We start from the raw sequence: 7,524 nt of genomic DNA, 5'->3' as shown, positions 1-7,524 counted from the left end.
GTGAATGATCAGGGAGCCTCTGTCACTCAGGTTGTCTACACTCTGGAAGTTACTGATGTAACGATGCACTGAATTGGACAGCTGGACACACACATAAACAGAGTCAGCTGTTAGCTAGTTACAGAGCAGAGCAGAGACAGTTCAAAGACATAAACAGACAGAGGTCAAAGAGACAGATAGACAGAAAAAGCTCAGAGAGAGAGACAGAGTTTAGAGAACCCAAGACAGCGGAGGCGACCACAGCCCGGAGAACCCAAAACAGCGGAAGCGACCACAGCCCGGAGAACCCAAGACAGCGGAAGCGACCACAGACCGGAGAACCCAAGACAGCGGAGGCGACCACAGCCCGGAGAACCCAAGACAGAGGAGGCGACCGCTGCCCGGAGAACCCAAGACAGCGGAAGCGACAACAGCCCGAAGAACCCAAGACAGCGGAGGCGACCACAGCCCGGAGAACCCAAGAAAGCGGAGGCGAACACAGCACTGAGAACCCAAGACAGCGGAGGCGACCAGAGATCAAGGGGACAGACACACAAAGGTCAAGGAGAGAAAGACAGAGTTCAGAGAACCCAAGACAGCGGAGGCGACCACAGCCAGGAGAACCCAAGACAGCGGAAGCGACGACAGTCCGGAGAACCCAAGACAGCGGAGGCGACCACAGCACGGAGAACCCAAGACAGCGGAGGCAACCACAGCCCGGAGAACCCAAGACAGGGGAGGCGACCGCAGCCCGGAGAACCCAAGACAGCGGAAGCGACCACAGCCCGGAGAACCCAAGACAGCGGAGGCGACCAGAGCTCAGAGAGCCCAAGACAGCGGAAGCGACCAGAGCTCAGAGAGACAAACAGACAGAGAGCAGAGACAAACAGATAGACAAAGCTCAAAGAGATAGACAGACAGAGATCAAAGAGACAGACAGACAGACAAAGCTCAGAGAGAGAAACACATAGAGAGTTAAGAGAACCGAAAACAGCGGAGGCCACCAGAGGTAGAGGGGACAGACAGACAAAGGTCAGAGAGAAAGACAGAGTTTAGAGAACCCAAGACAGCGGTGGCGACCATAGCCCGGAGAACCCAAGACAGCGGAAGCGACCACAGCACGGAGAACCCAAGACAGCGGAGGCGACCACAGCCCGGAGAACCCAAGACAGCGGAGGCGAACACAGCCCGGAGAACCCAAGACAGCGGAAGCGACCACAGCACGGAGAACCCAAGACAGCGGAGGCGACCACAGCCCGGAGAACCCAAGAAAGCGGAGGCGAACACAGCACTGAGAACCCAAGACAGCGGAGGCGACCAGAGATCAAGGGGACAGACACACAAAGGTCAGAGAGAAAGACAGAGTTCAGAGAACCCAAGACAGCGGAGGCGACCACAGCCAGGAGAACCCAAGACAGCGGAAGCGACCACAGCCCGGAGAACCCAAGACAGAGGAGGCGACCGCTGCCCGGAGAACCCAAGACAGCGGAAGTGACCACAGACCGGAGAACCCTAGACAGCGGAGGCGACTACAGTCCGGAGAACCCAAGACAGGGGAGGCGACCACAGCCCGGAGAACCCAAGACAGCGGAGGCGACCACAGCATGGAGAACCCAAGACAGCGGAAGCGACCACAGCACGGAGAACCCAAGACAGCGGAAGCGACCACAGCACGGAGAACCCAAGACAGCGGAGGCGACCACAGCACGGAGAACCCGAGACAGGGGAGGCGACCACAGCCCGGAGAACCCAAGACAGCGGAGGCGAACACAGCACTGAGAACCCAAGACAGCGGAGGCGACCAGAGGTCAAGGGGAAAGACACACAAAGGTCAGAGAGAAAGACAGAGTTTAGAGAACCCAAGACAGCGGAGGCGACCACAGCCAGGAGAACCCAAGACAGCGGAAGCGACGACAGTCCGGAGAACCCAAGACAGCAGAGGCGACCACAGCCCGGACAACCCAAGACAGCGGAAGCGACCACAGCACGGAGAACCCAAGACAGCGGAGGCGACCACACCCCGGAGAACCCAAGACAGCGGAAGCGACCACAGCACGGAGAACTCAAGACAGCGGAGGTGACCACAGCCCGGAGAACCCAAGACAGCGGAAGGGACCACAGCCCAGAGAACCCAAGACAGCGGAGGCGACCACAGCCCGGAGAACCCAAGACAGCGGAGGCAACCACAGCCCGGAGAACCCAAGACAGGGCAGGCGACCGCAGCCCGGAGAACCCAAGACAGCGGAAGCGACCACAGCCCGGAGAACCCAAGACAGCAGAGGCGACCAGAGCTCAGAGAGCCCAAGACAGCGGAAGCGACCAGAGCTCAGAGAGACAAACAGACAGAGAGCAGAGACAAACAGATAGACAAAGCTCAAAGAGATAGACAGACAGAGATCAAAGAGACAGACAGACAGACAAAGCTCAGAGAGAGAAACACATAGAGAGTTAAGAGAACCGAAAACAGCGGAGGCCACCAGAGGTAGAGGGGACAGACAGACAAAGGTCAGACAGAAAGACAGAGTTTAGAGAACCCAAGACAGCGGTGGCGACTATAGCCCGGAGAACCCAAGACAGCGGAGGCGACCACAGCCCAGAGAACCCAAGACAGCGGAAGCGACCAAAGCACGGAGAACCCAAGACAGCGGAGGCGACCACAGCCAGGAGAACCCTAGACAGGGGAGGCTACCACAGCCCGGAGAACTCAAGAAGGCGGAAGCGACCAGAGCCCGGAGAACGCAAGACAGCGGAGGCGACCACAGCCCGGAGAACCCAAGACAGCGGAGGCGACCAGAGCTCAGAGAGAAAAACAGACAGAGAGCAGAGACAGACAGACAGACAAAGCTCAAAGACATAAACAGACAGAGGTCAAAGAGACAGACAGACAGAAAAAGCTCAGAGAGAGAGAAAGATAGAAAGAGATCAAAGATCCGAAAACAGCGGAGGCCACCAGAGGTCAACGGGACAGACAGACAAAGGTCAGAGAGAAAGACCGAGTTTAGAGAACCCAAGACAGCGGAGGCGACCGCTGCCCGGAGAACCCAAGACAGCGGAGGCGACCGCAGCCCGGAGAACCCAAGACAGCGGAGGCGACCCCAGTCTGGAGAACCCAAGACAGCGGAGGCGACCACAGCCAGGAGAACCCAAGACAACGGAGGTGACCACAGCCCGGAGAACCCAAGACAGCGGAGGCGAACACAGTCCGGAGAACCCAAGACAGCAGAGGCGACCACAGCCCGGAGAACCCAAGACAGCGGAGGCGACCACAGCCCGGAGAACCCAAGACAGCGGAGGCGACCACAGCATGGAGAACCCAAGACAGCGGAAGCGACCACAGCACGGAGAACCCAAGACAGCGGAAGCGACCACAGCACGGAGAACCCAAGACAGCGGAGGCGACCACAGCACGGAGAACCCGAGACAGGGGAGGCGACCACAGCCCGGAGAACCCAAGAAGGCGGAAGCGACCACAGCCCGGAGAACCCAAGACAGCGGAGGCGACCAGAGCTCATAGAGAAGACCAGAGCTCAGAGAGAAAAACAGACACAGAGACAAACAGACAGAAAAAGCTCAGAGAGAGAGAAAGATAGAAAGAGGTCAGAGATCCGAAAACAGCGGAGACCACCAGAGGTCAAGGGGACAGACAGAAAAAGGTCAGAGAGAAAGACAGAGTTTAGAGAACCCAAGACAGTGGAGGCGACCGCTGCCCGGAGAACCCAAGACAGCGGAGGCGACCGCAGCCCGGAGAACGCAAGACAGCGGAAGCGACCACAGCCCGGAGAACCCAAAACAGCGGAGGCAACCACAGCCCGGAGAACCCAAGAAGGCGGAAGCGACCAGAGCCCGGAGAACGCAAGACAGCGGAGGCGACCACAGCCCGGAGAACCCAAGACAGCGGAGGCGACCAGAGATCAGAGAGAAAAACAGACAGAGAGCAGAGACAGACAGACAGACAAAGCTCAAAGACATAAACAGACAGAGGTCAAAGAGACAGACAGACAGAAAAAGCTCAGAGAGAGAGAAAGATAGAAAGAGATCAAAGATCCGAAAACAGCGGAGGCCACCAGAGGTCAATGGGACAGACAGACAAAGGTCAGAGAGAAAGACCGAGTTTAGAGAACCCAAGACAGCGGAGGCGACCACAGCCCGGAAAAACCAAGACAGCGGAGGCGACCACAGACCGGAGAACCCAAGACAGCGGAAGCGATTACAGCACGGAGAACCCAAGACAGCGGAGGCGACCACAGCCCGGAGAACCCAAGACAGCGGAGGCGACCACAGCCCGGAGAACCCAAGACAGCGAAGGCGACCACAACACGGAGAACCCAAGACAGCGGAGACGACCACAGCCCGGAGAACCCAAGACAACGGAGGTGACCACAGCCCGTAGAACCCAAGACAGCGGAAGCGACCACAGCCCGGACAACCCAAGACAGCGGAGATGACCACAGCCCGGAGAACCCAAGACAGCGGAGGCGACCACAGCACGGAGAACCCAAGACAGCGGAGGCGACCACAGCCCGGAGAACCCAAGAAAGCGGAGGCGACCACAGCCCGGAGAACCCAAGACAGCGGAGGCGACCACAGTCCGAAGAACCCAAGACAGGGGAGGCGACCACAGCCCGGAGAACCCAAGACAGCGGAAGCGACCACAGCCCGGAGAACCCAAGACAGCGGAGGCGACCACAGCCCGGAGAACCCAAGACAGCGGAGGCGACCACAGCACGGAGAACCCAAGACAGCGGAAGCGACCACAGCCCGGAGAACCCAAGACAGCGGAGGCGACCGCTGCCCGGAGAACCCAAAACAGCGGAAGCGACCAAAGCCCGGAGAACCCAAGACAGCGGATGCGACCACAGCCCGGAGAACCCAAGACAGCGGAGGCGACCACAGCCCGAAGAACCAAGACAGCGGAAGCGACCACAGCATGGAGAACCCAAGACAGCGGAGGAAACCACAGCCCGGAGAACCCAAGACAGGGGAGGCTACCACAGCCCGGAGAACCCAAGACAGCGGAGGCAACCACAGCCCGGAGAACCCAAGACAGCGGAAGCGACCACAGCACGGAGAACCCAAGACAGCGGAGGCGACCAGAGGTCAAGGGGACAGACAGACAAAGGTCAGAGAGAAAGACAGAGTTTAGAGAACCCAAGACAGCGGAGGCGACCACAGCCCGGAGAACCCAAGACAGCGGAAACGACCACAGCCTGGAGAACCCAAGACAGCGGAAACGACCACAGCCCGGAGAACCCAAGACAGCGGAGGCGACCACAGCCCGGAGAACCCAAGACAGGGGAGGCGACCACAGCCCGGAGAACCCAAGACAGCGGAGGCGACCACAGCCCGGAGAACCCAAGACAGCGGAGGCGACCACAGCCCGGAGAACCCAAGACAGCGGAAACGACCACAGCCCGGAGAACCCAAGACAGCGGAGGCGACCACAGCACGGAGAACCCAAGACAGCGGAAGCGACCACAGCCCGGAGAACCCAAGACAGAGGAGGCGACCGCAGCCCAGAGAGCCCAAAACAGCGGAAGCGACCACAGCCCGGAGAACCCAAGACAGCGGAAGCGACCACAGCCCGGAGAACCCAAGACAGCGGAGGCGACTACAGCCCGGAGAACCCAAGACAGCGGAAGCGACCACAGCACGGAGAACCCAAGACAGCGGAGGTGACCGCTGCCCGGAGAACCCAAGACAGCGGAGGCGACCACAGCCCAGAGAACCCAAGACAGCGGAGGCGACCACAGCACGGAGAACCCAAGACAGCGGAGGCGACCACAGCCCGGAGAATCCAACACAGCGAAGGCGACCACAGCCCGGAGAACCCAAGACAGCGGAGGCGACCACAGTCCGGAGAACCCAAGACAGCGGAGGCGACCAGAGCTCAGAGAACCCAAGACAGCGGAAGCGACCAGAGCTCAGAGAGAAAAACAGACAGAGAGCAGAGACAGATAGACAAAGCTCAAAGAGATAGACAGACAGAGATCAAAGAGACAGACAGACAAAGCTCAGAGAGAGAAACACATAGAAAGAGTTAAGAGAACCGAAAACAGCGGAGGCCACCAGAGGTAGAGGGGACAGACAGACAAAGGTCAGAGAGAAAGACAGAGTTTAGAGAACCCAAGACAGTGGTGGCGACCACAGCCCAGAGAATCCAAGACAGCAGAGGCGACCACAGCCCGGAGAACCCAAGACAGCGGAGGCGACCACAGCCCGGAGAACCCAAGACAGCGGAAGCGACCACAGCCCGGAGAACCCAAGACAGCGGAGGCGACCACTGCCCGGAGAACCCAAGACAGCGGAAGCGACCGCAGCCCAGAGAACCCACGACAGCGGAAGCGACCACAGCCCGGAGAACCCAAGACAGCGGAGGCGACCACAGCACGGAGAACCCAAGACAGCGGAGGCAACCACAGCCCGGAGAACCCAAGACAGGGGAGGCGACCACAGCCCGGAGAACCCAAGACAGCGGAAGCGACCACAGCCCGGAGAACCCAAGACAGCGGAGGCGACCACAGCCCGGAGAACCCAAGACAGCGGAAGTGACCAGAGCTCAAAGAGACAAACAGACAGAGAGCAGAGACAGACAGACAGACAAAGCTCAAAGCCATAAACAGACAGAGGTCAAAGAGACAGACAGACAGACAGAAAAAGCTCAGAGAGAGAGACAGATCGAAAGAGTTCAGAGATCCGAAAACAGCGGAGGCCACCAGAGGTCAAGCGGACAGACAGACAAAGGCCAGAGAGAAAGACAGAGAGGGGGGCGACCACAGCCCGGAGAACCCAAGACAGCGGAAGCGACCACAGCCCGGAGAACCCAAGACAGCGGAAGCGACCAGAGCTCAGAGAGACAAACGGACAGAGAGCAGAGACAGACAGACAAAGGTCAGAGAGAAAGACAGACAGAGTTCAGAGAACCCAAGACAGCGGAGGCGACAACAGCCCAGCAACAGGAGAGGGCTGGGCTCTCAGACCGGGGCAACAAGACAGCACTGTACTCTCAAACCGGGGCAACAGCAGAGCACTGTGCTCTCAGACCAGGGCAACAAGACAGCGCTGTGCTCTCAGACCAGGGCAACAAGACAGCGCTGTGCTCTCAGACCGGGGCAACAAGACAGCACTGTGTTCTCAGACCAGGGCAACAGGAGAGGGCTGGGCTCTCAGACCGGGGCAACAAGACAGCGCTGGGCTCTCAGACCAGGGCAACAGGAGAGCGCTGTGCTCTCAGACCGGGGCAACAGGAGAGCGCTGGGCTCTCAGACCGGGGCAACAAGACAGCGCTGTGCTCTCAGACCGGGGCAACAGGAGAGCGCTGGGCTCTCAGACCGGGGCAACAAGACAGCGCTGTGCTCTCAGACCGGGGCAACAAGACAGCGCTGTGCTCTCAGACCGGGGCAACAAGACAGCGCTGTGCTCTCAGACCGGGGCAACAACACAGCGCTGTGCTCTCAGACCGGGGCAATAGGAGAGCGCTGGGCTCTCAGACCGTGGCAACAGGAGAGCGCTGGGCTCTCAGACCGGGGCAACAAGACAGTGCTGTGC

Source organism: Amphiprion ocellaris, chromosome 8, assembly GCF_022539595.1.
Source record: "Amphiprion ocellaris isolate individual 3 ecotype Okinawa chromosome 8, ASM2253959v1, whole genome shotgun sequence".
Taxonomy (NCBI): Eukaryota; Metazoa; Chordata; class Actinopteri; family Pomacentridae; genus Amphiprion; species Amphiprion ocellaris.
Note: the sequence above shows the minus strand (reverse complement) of the source record.